Source organism: Fringilla coelebs (genome assembly GCF_963513975.1).
Source record: "Fringilla coelebs genome assembly, chromosome: Z".
Lineage (NCBI taxonomy): Eukaryota > Metazoa > Chordata > Aves > Passeriformes > Fringillidae > Fringilla > Fringilla coelebs.
Genome location: NC_140031.1, coordinates 77,239,813 through 77,255,396, shown reverse-complemented (window position 1 = coordinate 77,255,396; position 15,584 = coordinate 77,239,813).

Below are 15,584 nucleotides of genomic sequence, written 5' to 3'. Positions count from 1 at the left end.
ACCTGCACTCAGGCTGGGCAAGGGAAGCGCAGATTTGGGATGGCAGCAGAGCCACACGTTGGCTCAGAACTCGCTGCAAAGGCCTGCTGGCTTAGAAAAGGAACAAGGATACATTTTATATATTCTATTTATTACAGTACATATATTAAAATATATATGATGTAGTATATTGTAGAAATCCTTAAAATCAGAGGGTTTTGGGAAAGCTGCTCCTCTGTGAGGAGGATTTGTAGCCTAGAGGAACATAAAAATAAAAAGAAGACCATGGGCAGTGCCATTGCCGGAGGCCCAGGCTGTTAAAAGGAGGAATGGATGGTCCCCTTGGCCGTCTGTAGCTGACAGCCTTGTAAGTAATAAGTAGCAGCTCTAGGGGCTCCTGGGCAAGGAGATGGGAAACCATCTTTCTAAAACAGAATGGGATGTCTTTTACCAGCTTGAGACAATTTTAGGATAAAGGACATTCAGACACCTCAAAACATGAACTATACAGCTATACATCTGTATATATATGTAAACATAATATATATAGAAATAGATCAATAGGCATCTAAAAATATGAAACCAGACATATATACAGATACAAATACCAAGATACCTATTTAAAAAGAGATATGACAAAAACTACATCAATAGAAATAGATACCTACACTACTGTATACATATGGAAATCTAAACACAGATATTACAATACACTTAAAGAACTAGACACACAAAGACACAAATGTGTGACTGCAAACCTTTGTGTATGCAGGTATCTATACATACATATATACAAAGTACATTCATAAATCTAATACCATATGCACAGAAATATGCCTGTACAAATAGCAGGCTACATATGTACATATCCATCTCATAATCCCAGTTCACATCCAAGTCCGTGTATATTTAAACAGCACTCCAAGCAGAGGGATCCCAGCTGCCCCATCTTCAAAGCCTCTCCCTCGCTCTCCTCCTCCCGTGCACAGCAGCTCTCCTGGACAGGGACAGCAGATGGGACATCAGGCAAAGGGAACACTGAGTGAGTATGGGGACGTTTCCCTGGGCAGCAGCTGCACTTCCATCAGGGAAGAGGAAATCTCAGAGCCTCCCCAGGAAGGTCAGAAAGAGAAAGCAGCCGAGCGGGCCAGGCTGTGGTGAGCGCAGCCGCGGCGGGACCGTGGCGCAGCCCCGGCAGCCCGGCACAGCCGGCACAGCTCCCGGCCCGGCCGGCACGGCTGCCTTGCCCAAGGACAGCCCCTGTGCCGGCCGGGGCAGCTGCGCTGAGCAGCCCCAGCACGGGCAGGGCCCGCTCCTGCCCTGCCGGGCAGTGCCCACGGCCACAGCCCACGCCGCCCTCAGCCCCACCCTGCCTGCCCGGGCCTGTGGCCTCAGCCGGGCTCTCTCCAGGCTGGCAGCAGCAGGTCCCCGCTCACTGCTCTTGCTGCTGGTCTTCAGCTTCTCCCTGCTGCCTCCCGTCAGTCTCCGGCTGTCCTCAAGGTCTTCCTTGCAGCTGCGGCCAAAGTGGAGGCTCTGGAATTGGTTCCAAGGCCTGGCAGAGCTGCAGTCCCGGAGCCCTCTGTGCTCCCTGCTGGCCCCTCCATCCCCTCAGCCCCGCCATGCTCTCGCTGAACCCCCAGCCCCCTTCAGTTTCTTCAGCCCTCGCAGTCCTCTCACCCCCCTCAGTCCCTTGTGACCCATCCTGTCCCCCGAGAGCCGCCAGCCCCTCAACCTGTGCCACTTCCCTGTCACCTCAGTGCCACCATCGGCCTCGGCTGCCCCACAGCCCTCAGCCCCAGCAGCAGCTCAGGGTCTCCGTCCCTTGAGCGCCACCGCCCCCTCAGCCCCCTCAGCCCCCTCTGTCTCCCCGTCCTCCAGCAGCTCCTCAGGGCACAGTGCCTGGGGCCAGCGGCAGCTCCCAGCGCTCCAGGCACAGCCGGGGCTGGAAGTGCTGCTCCGCCCGGCCCGGCCGCCAGCTCGGAGCCAGCACAGGGAGAGGGGACCCAGGGGGCACAGGGGGAAAAGCAAGAGGTGAGAAAGGCAGGTGAGGGGGGAAAGAGGTAAAAATGCAGCCTAGGCCTATGCGGCTCAATCTCTGCATCTACATACCCCTAAGGAAATAACCATGCCATTTCTAGATCGATATCTAAGCATTTAAATGTAGGCATGTAAATGTAGGCATGTAAATGTAGGCATGTAAATTTAGGCGTCTAAATGTAGGCATCTAAATGTAGGCATGTAAATTTAGGCGTCTAAATGTAGGCATGTAAATGTAAACGTCTAAATGTAGGCATGTAAATGTAGATGTCTAAATGTAGGCATCTAAATGCTACTCTAGAAATATATAAATGTAAATCTCCAAATCTATAAATGTAACTACATCCATACAAATATAATTCTACCCTCTCTATAATGATATATATCAATTTAACTATATAGGTGTATATATATACACATATAGACACCCCTCTATAAAACTATAAATTTAACTATATGGATGTATAAATAGAAGTATAGAAAAATCTATAAATCTGTGTATCCACAAAGAGATTCCTCCTCCCTGATGGTAACAGGCTCTCCCTCTGATCCTTCTTCTCATGCAGGGCAGCCCTCCTGGCAAGGTAGATCAGATGGGTGTCTGGGAAGCAAATTGAACACTGGGTCAATATTGGCCTCTGTGCATCATTCCCTTTGGAAGTAACTGTCCTTCGATCAAAGACTGTAAAAGATGGCTGGAAAGGCAGACTCTCACTTGGCAGTGTGAAGCCTGCTCTTCAAAGAGCTGGAATCCTTCCAAGTGTTCAAAACTTCTGAAGTTTTGAGGAGATATCCCATTAAACTCAAAGCCCTTACAGTGCAAAGGGCCCCCAGGAGAGCTTGAAACACAGACAGTCCCAGCTGGCACAAAGAAGCCCAGCCTTGTTCTTCCTCTGTGCTGACAGAGAGACCTCAGTCCTCACTGAAATGGCTGAAGCTGAAGGTGCTGGGAGCTGAGTTATGAACTAGCACCGTTCCCTGCCATCTCCAGCCTGCCCTCTGCAGTGAGCAGCAGCTCCTCCAAAACAACCACCAGCAATGGGATGAGCAGCTGTGTGACAAATGACCAGAAAATATTGGCGTTGGCATTTATGTATTAGCTTATGTAAGTTGTTATTGATTATAAATATTTAGAAATAGCACAAGTTATAAATTTTTAACTGCTTGTTAATATATTAAAATCTATCAGCTTAAGTGTGCACTGTGTTGCTCATAGAAAAAGTAGTGTAATGAATATGATATCTATGTATCACTTATGGAGACAATTGTGTGATGAATGTATTGTGTTCTAGACCTTAGGAAAACATAAGGAGAAAAAAAGGCTTTTGTGTAACTAAAAATAGTGTAAGGCCATGCACTGACCCACCTGTCCTAGTGATAAGATAACCCTGATAGAAACCAGAGCACCAGAGGACAATTAGAGAATACCATGTTATATTTAAGGAGGACATACTAAACCGTTATCAGAGGATGTGAAACAGCAGGATGGAGACACAGAAAACAAAAAGCTCGGACTTCTGCAATGACTTTTTGCTGGGCTTTTCCTCTCTTGCTTCAAGAGTCACTCAGTGTTGCCTCCAGAGCACTGACACCCTGCAGCAAACTTATCCATGGACATCAGCACAAAGCTGGGACACCCGGCTTGGTGACACAAGTCCCACAAGGTCAGGTTTATTCCCTGCTCTCTTGCCACAGCAGAGGACTCAGTGTCAGAGCCTCTGGAGAAGCGTGCAGGGCAGGGCTCAGGCAGGTTGTGCCAGTGCAGGATTTGAACTAAAGGCAGCAGGAAGCACCAAGCCTGCAGACAAGAACTCAACCCTTCTCATCTCCCTTCCTGCCAGAGGCAGGCTCAGAGCAGCCATCTCACATTCTCACATTCTCTAAACCAAAGGGGGCTCTGTCCTTACCAAGCTCCTCGGGCTCTTGGGAATTGTTCCCGCAGCTCTCAGTGCCAGGCAAAGCTCCCTCTGCTGCAGCTCTGTCCACAGGCTCCCCTCCTGAAGACTCAGGGGCAACAGTAAAATTCTCTGAGAAAGAGAAGGAGAAAGAGAGAAAGAGAAAGAGAAAGAGAAAGAGAAAGAGAAAGAGAAAGAGAAAGAGAAAGAGAAAGAGAAAGAGAAAGAGAAAGAGAAAGAGAAAGAGAAAGAGAAAGAGAAAGAGAAAGGAAGAAACCCTTCTCACCACTTACACAAAACACCTGGTCCAACAACTCCATGGCTCACACACTTAATCCCTTGCTCCTAAAAAGAACTTTGGGCCCCAAAGCCCTTCAACAGTCACAAAGATTTGACTTCTCAAACCCAGTCCAAAGGCTGTCAAAGCTGACAGTGTTGAATATGAGGGTGATGCTGAACACATGGAAGGGCTGCTAAGGAGGAGTCCTGCCAGCTCCTGGCACAGGGGTGTGCTCCTCCCTCCACAGCCCATAGCCCAGCAGTCTCATCCAGGCTGCAGCTTGGCAGGGAGAGTGTGGGAACACACATCTCTTCCCACAGAGATGCCCAAGAGCAAGGGGACTGATCTCTGCAACATGGACAGCAAGACTGGCCAGTTTGCCCAGTGGAGGATTTCCCAGAAGGAAACTGCACTGCAGGCACCAGCTCACTGAGAGGACAAGAAAGCTGCAGCTCCAGCCCAGCCCCAGCCATGGCTCTGGGAGCGCCTACACGCACGGCAGGGCTCACACAGCAGCAGCAGCTGCAGCCCAGCCCTTGCTTTGTCTGGGCCTTCCCACCCAAAAGAGGCACAGCCCACATCTGCTGCTGGAACAGAGGCACCTCTGGCATGCCCCTCCCTGCACGGGACGCTTGGCTTTCAGTGCCAGTTCTGCAAACACTCTTCTCTTCCTTCCCATCAAACAAAGCCTCTTAGAACCTACAAAGCTTCCCCTTCCTCACTGTTATGAACAAAAAAAGGGTTATCCAATGTTTTTAAATTGCAAAGCTCACAACTGAAACCAATAACTGCCAAGTGGGAGTCCTAACTATTTATGGTTTTTAATTTCATGTTGTAATGTTCTGTTAACAGTATACTTTTAACTACCTGTTCTCAGTAGCTGCTGGGCTGCCCCAGAGCAGTGGAGCACCCCCTCCCCCAGTGCGATCTCGGCGGGGCTGAGGGGGCTCCTACGGGTGGTGTCCGCAGGGACCAGCCTGCCCCGGGAACGGCGGGCCGACCCCCCACTCAAGCAGGGGTCCCAGCTGAGCCGGGGACGGGGCACCCCGTAGATAGCAGAGGGGACAGGGACCAGCCTGAGCCCCTTTCCTGCAGGGGCAGCTGCAGGGCACAGCCCGCTGTTTCCCGGGTGATGGCACCCCGACAGATTGATATGCAAATGTTGTCGTTAGCACTGTATTGGATCAGTGTCCCCCTGCCTGGGACAGGTAAATGACTGTTTCTCGGAAGGTGGAGGGAAGGGGATCAAGAGTTGATATGCAGATTAAGTAGAACCAAGATGCACCAGGAGCAAAAGGCACCAAATGCAAGCTAATAAACCCCTAAACTGGTGAGCCAATACAGAATTTAGAAGTCAAAGTAAGGTCTGGACATCTAGGTGAAATCTGGAACCCGCAGAGACTCTGAAAACCTCAATGGCGCCTCACCACAACTTAGACAATGTTAGTAGGAGCCGGGACTCGACATTTCAGCCTTGAACAGCGGGATCCAGGGGTGCATACTCCGACCTGTTCTCGTGAGGAGAGGACCCCCAAGCTCTGCCCCCGGGTGGACAAAACTGCATCTACCTGCTCCTCCTCTGAGTCACTCCTGGGAGCAACGATGGCGAAACCGCGGACCCGTTGGGCATCCCAGCCTTGAACTGATCACTTTTAATAAAGGCATTAAAAGGAGAAAGACCTTCTGCCCACTTATTTCACCCAGCAGCTGCCCCTGCAGGAAAGGGGCTTGGGCTGGTCCCTGCCCCCATGCTATCCCCAGGGTGCCCCCTCCCTGGCTCAGTTGGGACCCATGCTTGACTGGGGACGGTTGGCCCACCATTCCCAGGGTGGGCCAGTCCCCACTGATACCACCCGTGGGGGCTCCCCCAGCCCCGCTGGGACTGCGCTAGACAGGGGCCACTCCACCGCTCCCAGGGCAGCCCAGCAGCTTTGGAGAACAGGTAATTAAAAGGAAACTGTTAACAGGACATTACAACAGGAAATTATAAACCATAAATAGTTAGGACTCCCACTTGGCAGTTATTGGTTTCAGTTGTGAGCTGCAATTTAAAAAAATGGATAACCCTTTTTTTGATCATAACATATATACCAAAACAAAGACCAATATACTTATTTGAAAAGACATATACCGAAAACTTCACCAATAAAAATAGACACCTGCACAACTGTATACATATGGAAATCTAAACAGAGATATTACAAAATACATAAAGAACCAGATACATATACACACAAATATGTAACTGCAAACCTGTATGCATGCAGGTATCTAAACATACATATATACATAGCACATTCATAAATATAATACCGTATGTACAGAAATATGCCTGTACAAATAGCAGGCTACATATGTACATATCCATCTCATAATCCCCGTCACAAGCAAGTCCATGTATCTTTAAACAGAGCTCCAAGCAGAGGGATCCCAGCTGCCCCATCTTCAAAGCCTCTCCCTTGCTCTCCTCCTCCCGTGCAGAGCAGCTCTCCTGGACAGGGACAGCAGATGGGACATCAGGCAAAGGGAACACTGAGTGAGTATGGGGACGTTTCCCTGGGCAGCAGCTACACTTCCATCAGGGAAGAGTGTTGTAGTGTGTTGCAATTTCCTGTTTCAGACTCCCCAGTCCTTTCCCAGGTAGCAAGAGCTTCTCTGTTCCCCTCCCCCTACCTCTTCCTAAGTGGTGCCCATCAAGCTTAACATTCCAGCAAGGGCGTCGTGTGATTGGCAGAAGTTCAAAAGATGCCTCTCAGCCCTGGGGTCATTGGCCTGTCTAAGTGTCATTGTCCCCTGAGTCTCGCCCTCTCCCTACCTGGCTGGTAGCTCACCTATCCTCTCCCTTCCCCCTCCTCCTGGGCTTGAAAGGACCTGGGACCATGCGGCCGGGTTTCTACTGTAGCTGTTACCAAGATTCAGAGACCTGGAATAAAGCTCTTGACCGAACCCTGCGGTAGAATCCTCTCCTTTCTTCTTTACCTAGCCTAAGGACTTTCTCCAGAGGTAACCCTGAGTTCCTACCAGCCTGGACTTGTTCTCAGTGTCTAGCTGCAACTCCTAGCTAGCCAGAGGGATCTCTGTGGTGAAAAACCACAGCAGCTGCCTTTGGCCGAGCAGCGAGGGCCGGACGAGCCCAGACACGTTCCATCCGGTAATACTGGAATATTATTCCAATAGAAGAGGAAATCCCAGAGCCTCCCCAGGAGGGTCAGAAAGAGAAAGCAGCCGAGCGGGCCAGGCTGTGGTGAGCGCAGCCGCGGCAGGACTGTCGCACAGCCCCGGCAGCCCGGCGCAGCCGGCACAGCTCCCGGCCCTGCCGGCACAGCTGCCTTGCCCAAGGACAGCCCCTGTGCCGGCCGGGGCAGCTGCGCTGAGCAGCCCCAGCACGGGCAGGGCCGCTCCTGCCCCGCTGGGCAGTGCCCACGGCCACAGCCCACGCCAGCTACAGCTCCCACCCCATCTCACTGGCTCTGCTCACCCCACCCTGTCTCAGCTGCCCGGTGGGGAAGGAGGCCACCACCCGCTCACTGTGGAGCTGCTGGAAGTGGCTGTTGCCTTCCAGCCCCGCCGCCAGCTGCTGCCTGTTTGCCACACTCCTGTGCTTGATGCGGACAAGGAGATGGGGTGATGCTGTAGTGGAGCCAGGCCCCAGCATCGCCCGGTTCAGCAGAGCCAACCCAGCCCAGCACCCTTAGAAGCTGTAGTGGTGGAGATGGAGCACAAAGCTACAGAACTGCATGGCTTGGAAGGAGTACAGGACCGCCTGGCAGGCGTTGCTCAGGCTGAGCAGCTCCTGCTGGAAGAGGGAGCAGACGATGGGCAGCCCCTGGGCCTGGCTGTCCCAGTGCTTGGAGTGCACATGGGGGCTGTTCACCAGGCACCACAGCTTAGTGAGGAAGGTGCTGGCACTGAGCCTGGTGGGCAGTGGCAGCTCCACCATGGCTCCGATTGCCGACTGTCACCACAACGCCCGCAGCGCAATGGCCGTGGCTGCGCCGCGCTGTGCCGGGGTCCTGGTGCGGGCTGGATGAGATGGGGACGAGCGCGGCACAGCACAGGCGGGGTGGCTCTGGGGCTGGCCGGGCTCTGCACAGCAGGGAAGGGAAGGGCAGGGCCCGGTATTGCACGGCAGGGCCATGGAAACCCTTGGCAAGGGCACTGGAAGCAGTGACAGGCTCTGTCCCCATGCTGCATCCCATCCTGGGTCACCATCAGTGACAGAGAGGAATGACATTTCTGTGTCTTGGCTGGGGAAAGGATGAAAAGGGGGGATTAGAAAACATTCATTTGGTCTCCTTTTCAGCAGACTAGCTGGTTTTATCTCACCATGTCTGCCTGTCTTTGGCAGAGTTGACACATTTCTTGTGATTTGGAGTCAGCTACAGCAGCAGGAAGGGGCAGCAATTTTGTCAGCATTGATATCAAAGCTAAAGTGCTGCCCCATGGATGGATGTGCTTTATTCAAGGGATTTCTGGCCTAGAGTTGTAGCAAACTCACGCTGGTGTCTTCCCAAACACTTTTTCTTTCCTCAGGAATCACCTCTTCTTTTTCCTCCCCCCATTTGGGGACAGTTCCATGCAAATGCCTCCTGCAGTCAACTCTTGTCACTGTAGACTGACAAAGGAGATCTTGCAATGGAGAGAGACTGCCTAGAGCTGCTGTGGAGAACTGAAGGGGGAAGCTTTGTCCCTTAGTTATGAAGTTTTGTTGGGGATGTGAAAAACAACTGCTCACTTTGAAAATTTAAAAAGGTTTATTAAATCTTAACAAAAATACAACAAAGGACTTCATAAGGAAAAAGCTGCAGGGCTGGGAACTGCCCCTCATGCATACCACGTGGCCAGTTAATCTTCAAGATGGGTGCTGAGCCTTTTATACCCCTGGGGATTGCATCAGCCAGCCCTGACCCCTCCCAAAGTCTGTCAGTCAGCTCTCCTTTGCCATTTATCGGTGGAAACTGCTTTCTTTTAACTTGATTGGAGGTCGGGTGTTGCCACGCCACACCCCTAAGCATCAAGCTTTTCCATTCCCAACTGCCCCAGGTAGGGAGCACATGTGCACACCTTCTTTTTACTTATTCTAGACAACCCCGGCTGTCTGATGGCAACAGTACAAGGGGAAAAGGGTACTATGGGGAAAACAGAAGACATCTAAACTCCAATAACATAACTATGTGTCATTAAAGCTTTTCTTAATATTCACACAATAATTATCTTTTAATTGTGAGAGCAAATCATCTCATTATCCATCTATAACAGGAGCTTCATGTGTTCACCCTGGCAGTAAATTCTTGGGTGTCATGATTATGAGCCTGGATTTGCCCAGGCTTTTAAGTGGAGAAAACTTGGAGACATTTTTCTATGCAGTTCCTAGAAAACAAAGCTACATTTTCAGTGGAGGTTCTATTGTATTTTGATTTGTCTCTGATGGACTTGTGGGTTTATTTGCTGCTGGAGTAGAAAGGAGTTGATCAATAGTTACCTTATGTAAGCGTGAGTTAGTTAACAATTAGGAGTCAGCAAGTATCAAGGACAAGCCTAAGAAAGAGGATGTGCCTCAGCCTTCTCAAGAGAAACAGAATGCACCTTGTTAAGATGAGATGAACAGAACCTGTTCTGATGCAGAAACTGCTGACAAAGGACTGCCTGTGCTTCAGAAAGAAAGGTGAAAAGTGCAAAGTGAGGAAGACTCCTGGCCTTCATTGCAGTGACCTCTGAGGAAGACTTGCAGCCTTCCTCAGTGTGACCACCAGAGTTCAGTGTGCTTGCTCATCAACTATGCTAATGGTATTAATGACTTTGGAGAAATAATTTGTATAACCACACCTATCCCAAGGAATGTAATGAATATGCATGAACTCTAACCATACATTGAGCTGTGTAAAGCGCTGAATGTGTGTGTTAGGAGGAGCCATCCCCCCGTACCCGGCGCTGAATAAAGCAAATACCCACCTCACTGATTCAGCCTCTGAGGTGACTCTTGGCTCACTGTTGGAGTGATTCAGAGTAGTTGCTGGATATGAATCAGTTTGAGTAACGTGCTAGAAGAAAATACTCAACTGAGAGGCTGAGCATCTCTTGTTCACAAATATTAGTGGCTTTCAAAAATGTTAGGGTTAATTAATTCTATGCTTTGGGGTTTAATTTTGTTTTGTTTTGGGCCTTTTCTTTAAAATGGTTTACGAATAGTTAGCATAGAGTTTTGAATAGTAGTCTGCCCATTGTGGTATTTTAAAATAGGAAGGATTCCATTAAATAATGGAAGCTGGAGTTTTTGTTGTAATAGTGAAAAAATGTATTTAGTGATGTAGTCAGTCAGTTCTGCATATAAATATTCAATTAATATAACATTAAGAAATATTCTAGGTGTATAGGCAATCTATTATTAACAAGATTTTCACTGTCTGGAAGTTGGTGCATCAAGGATCTCTATTTATTGCTTGCTTCTAATTTGTACTATTTCCAATTTGGGGTTGCTTTTTCATTGATTTTTTTTGGTTTCTTTTTTTTTAATTTCAACATTTGAGTAAAATCTCTCTGCAGTGATCTTGTCTTTATGTTTTAGGCGGTAGCAGATCCGAGTCACTGCACCAGGATTGAATTGTGCTTGTGAAGGGTGGTGTGAAAATGCTTAAGGGCAGTCTCTGACACAAAGAGCTGCACTGTTTGCTGTTCTAAGTCCCATACTTTAATAGTTGATGTGAGTCTGTGCAAGTGCCATCTCCTAACAATCCCGGTATAATATAGTGCTGGCTTACAGGTGAATCCTGTGAAAAAGAAATTGGAGATGTCTTTCAAGCGGTGCTCCTAAACAAGAGAGTTGTAGTCCATACTTTGACAAGATCTGTAGAGTTTTTTGGGAACTGGGTAAATGGTGTTCTGGTGGTGAATCACAGGCGTCCTTTACAGACCATTAGTGCGGCATGACCTTGCTGGATCTACATCTGCCTCAGATGCAATGCTCATTTAATTGTTGGCATTTTGTAGCACTTTTCCCTGTGTCACATTAAAATATCCCCATGGACAAGGTTCTACATTGAGGATAAGGTATGGGAGATGGGGGTTTTGCCAAAATCTTTGCATTGTTTCACGTTCTGTTGTAAGTTAGAACTTTGTTCTGTGGCATTTGAAACAACTTTTTAAGAAAGAGTCTCTAACCAGTCTGGCTGCAAACAATTAGTTTTCCATGTCACTGCCCCTTATGCAGTAGGAGCTGGACTGTCACTGTGAACCCTGACTATTCTGCCCTAATGTCAGTCAAGTCAGCAACAAGAAGAAAACCACTACACTTCTTAGTTCATGTGGAGGCGGCCGGTCGGGGGTCTGATGGCTCGACCTGGACGCCGCAGCCTTTGCAGAGAGAGGCCCCGCAAGAGACAACTTTGAGGAGCCTTAGGCAGTCCTTCAGCCGCAGGGTGACCTCAGCAAGGGGGAGGCAGTGCAGCTCTCAGCAGTGATTTCAGCTCTGCCTTGCGAGGGGTACCCTGGCCAACAGAGGGACAAAGAGACAAGAGCCCCGTGTGGCTGTTCCGCAGAGGTGCCTTTATTCCAGCGCCCTGCGAAGGACACCAGTGACGGCAGCTCCCTCCTGAATGGGGCAGAAACTGGGGGAAAAGCAGGGGTGGTACAAAGGGAAAAAACAATCGGTCCCAACAAATCTACATGGGGTTCCTACATGCTGGGAACTCACCATGACCAGGAAGGATTTCTCAATCCATGAGTGTTTGAGAAGATCTTATCATAGCCCATTCCAGGGATACCTCTCCAAGGGAGAGGGCTGGCATGCCCATCTGTCTCCACAAGTTCATCTATACCTGAACATCCTGTTTCTGGCCCTCTAGGGTACATAATCATTCATGGGATTACAGGTTAAACTCAACAAGCCAACACCCTAATACTGAGTGTGAAATACACAGAAATGTTAATGTGTGATGTTGTTTGCCTTTACAGTATGTGCTTCTAAACCAGCTACATTTTCCCTTCTGAATACAGGTTTTTTTATTGGTGGTGGCTATGTTGATTAAATTCATATCTGATAACTGAATTCATCTTAAGAAATTAACATTTACATCTGTTGTATATGCTAATCTAGATGAAGAAAAGTGGACAGCCCCTTGCTTTTTCAGATATTGTTTTTGGGGAAATCTAACTGGCCATTTGACTTGTGGATCTTGGTGGGAGCTGATTTGAAGGTATATACTCATCTTCCCAGCAAGGCTGGTATTTAATGCTGAAATCTGTCCTTAGCAAAAGGGTAACCAAATGAGGACTGAATGCTGGAATTCCACAAAAAATCAAAGAAAGGTGTTTTGAGAGAATTGAGAGGAAGAACAACCAAGGCCACAGGCAACTTGCTGAAAGGGTTTTTAAAGGAGTTATAGTGTTTCTTGTATTCTGAGTTAAATGCATGGGAGAAAAACCAAAAAGATATTCTCAAGGGTACAAAAAACTTTACTGGCAAGCTTTAGAAAATCAGCGAGCTTTGGTGAAAGGTTTGGGACAAGACTCAATCAACGTAAAACATTTCTCAGAGCATTAACTTGACCCATTCCACTCAGCAAACTTTAAACCCACTTAATGTTAAGTTTCTCAAAATGTTCCAAGAAGAGGCAATTAGAAGAAGAAGAGGAAGAGAGAAGATATACAGAAAAGCACACACATAGATACAAGCTCCTGAGTTCCAGCAGTGTTCAAATAGATGCTTCAAGATGAAGGGAGCATCAGGACATGTGGCCTCGTGCTGAGCCTTACATACCCCCCAGCTTTCATGGGCCCAACCCCCCGGGTGCCCCTTCTGGTCATTTGGCCACTCAGAAGCTGGGTCAGGGGCTCCAGGGCTGGAGCGTGGGGCGTTTCCTGCAGTGTGCCAGTGACAGGCAGCTCAGCAAGGCGGGGGTACAGGCCCTTTGGGCTGTGAGGCAGTTCACTGCCTTGCCTGGGGAAGGCCTGACCTTTCCTCCTCCACACACAGGTGTCCCAAGAGCTCTCAAAACACTGATCTTTCCACTCTCTGACACCACCACAGGAAATTCTGCAAGGATAAATCTGCTCTGGTTTCAGGTGGGCAAGTTCTCAAACAGAACAGAAGGGCTGATGTTACTTTGATCCTCTTGTAGGGACCTCCAGTTCATATTTATTACAAGTGGACAATGAGCGATATGGCCAGGACTAGAGGGGCTCTGTCCCCAGCTGAGGAGAGGAAAGAGAAAGTCAACTCTCCAGGACTGTGTGGATTGATGGCCTGGCCCATCAGACCCACAAGAGCAGGTGGCTTTCGTTGACACCAGTGCAACATGTACCCTGATGCCAGTGAGCTGTGTAGGGGCAGGATCCATCTCTGTTCCTGGGGTGACAGGGGGAATCCCAGCAGCTGACTGTCCTGGAAGCTGAACTGAGCCTTCAGCTGAACTGGCCACAAATGGCAAAACAGCCGTGGCCCAGAGGCCCTGTGTATCCTTTGTTGTGTTTGGTTGTTCTGTTCCCACCCCCCCCCCCCCCCGTGTTGGATTGTTCTGTTTCCCCTCTCTGTTAACAGTGGTTCAGGCTTGATTCACTCCACCCTCCTTCCACTGTCTGTAATCCCAACTCCTCCCATATCCCTATGACAATGAATGTATCCCTTTAAAAATCCCTCCCCGATGCCCTGTCTGTCACCCGGCGCTCCCTCCCTTCCCTGTAGAAACTTCTGGCTGAAGCGTCGGGTGATTGGCCCAGAGGCCGGGGCCCCTCCCTCAGTGTCCTACCATTGGTCTACCCCAAATGTCCATCCTTGTCTCCTCCTCTGTGTACCTCACTCTTTAAAAGCTGCTGTACCCTTAGGGTGGGGTCACCAGTTGTGGGTCTCCAGTAATGAGTCACCTTGGAACTAAATAAACCGACTGCACCTGCTGCTGGAGTCCGCTCTCTATTTCTCTGTTGATTGTAGCCGCAGGCCTCGTCCGCCACAAGGAGCTGTGCCCACCGTAGCGTGGGGCAGACTCCTTAGGCGCTGACCAGGGTGACCTTACCCGGGAAAGTGCCCCCCCACTAAAGCGGAGCTGGACGCTAACCGGGCGACGAGGAGGGGTGAGCCTCCACTCTAAGCTTTTCCCCAGCTTGCTGCTACAATCCTTGGCATAGATTCCCTCAGCAGAGGGTATTTCAAGGGCCCAAAAGGGCATCATTGGGCTTTTGGGATGGCTGCTGTGGCAACAGGAAATTAGAGAGCTGGTCCCTGGTGCCTCAGGGGATGCTTCTGCTGTGGGACTGCTGAGGGTCAAAGAACAACAGGCACCATCACCAGTGCATTGTCAAAAACACTGCCCCAGGGGATGGCCTGACCCCCGTCCATGAGATGGTTCATCAACTGGAGAGCCCAGGAGTGCTCAGCAAGACTCAGCCTTTAGTAGTGCCATATGGCCTGTGCACAGGTCTAAGGGAGAGTGGAGACTTACAGTGCAGTATCATGGCCTGAATGAAGTCACATCCGTGAGTGCTGCCCTGCTGGACGTGCTCAACTTCAGTGTGCACTGGAGTCCATGGCAGCAAAGTGGTACCACCATAGACAGAACTCGTGCATTTTCCTCCGTTCCTTGACCAGGACAGTGCAGGCACAGTTTGCTTTCACCTGCAGAGGAATCCAGCGTAGCCCCAGGGCTGGAAACACAGCCCCCCACTATTTACTATGGCACCGGAAAAGGGTGAGGCTCCAGAACAGCTGCAGTACATCCATCATACCATTGTATAAGACAGCACAGCAGAGGAAGTGTTTGGAAAGGAGAGAAGATAATCCAGATCCTCCTGAAAGCTGGTTTTATCACAAAATGAAGTAAGGTCAAGGGAACTTCACAGGAAATTAACATTTGAGGAGGAAGATGTCAAGATGGATATTCTCTGATTCCAATTCGGTCAACAAAATAGCAAATCTGTCCCCATCAACCAGCAGGAAGGAACACAAACTTTCCTAGCCCCTGTGGGTTTTTGAAGAGTATGTATTCCAGAGTACAGTCAGATGTGACATGGAGGAATAATTTTAAGTCCTGAACAAATTAACTGTTTATGCAGTAGGCCTTGGGGCAGTCAGGAGAGGACAAGATGTTAAAGATCTAGTGGATTGACCCTGGAGGGACCCTGGCCAAAGGCACTGTAACATTCCCCTCTCCCAAGGGGGCAGGTAAGAGAAAATGTGGAGGCAGGCTGAGGGCATGGTCCTGTGACAGGACCAGCTGTCCCTGATGCCCGCCCTGCCTACGGCATCTGCTGCTCGGTGGGTGTGCAGCTGCAGCAGGATGCTGGGGAAGAGGTGCTGCTGCCATGGCCCAATGGCTCTGGGACCCCATGGCTGTGCCCCCCAGCACCTGAGTGCCACCCACGGTGGGGCTTGAGGAAAAGGGCCTTAGAAGGGAGGGAAAGCA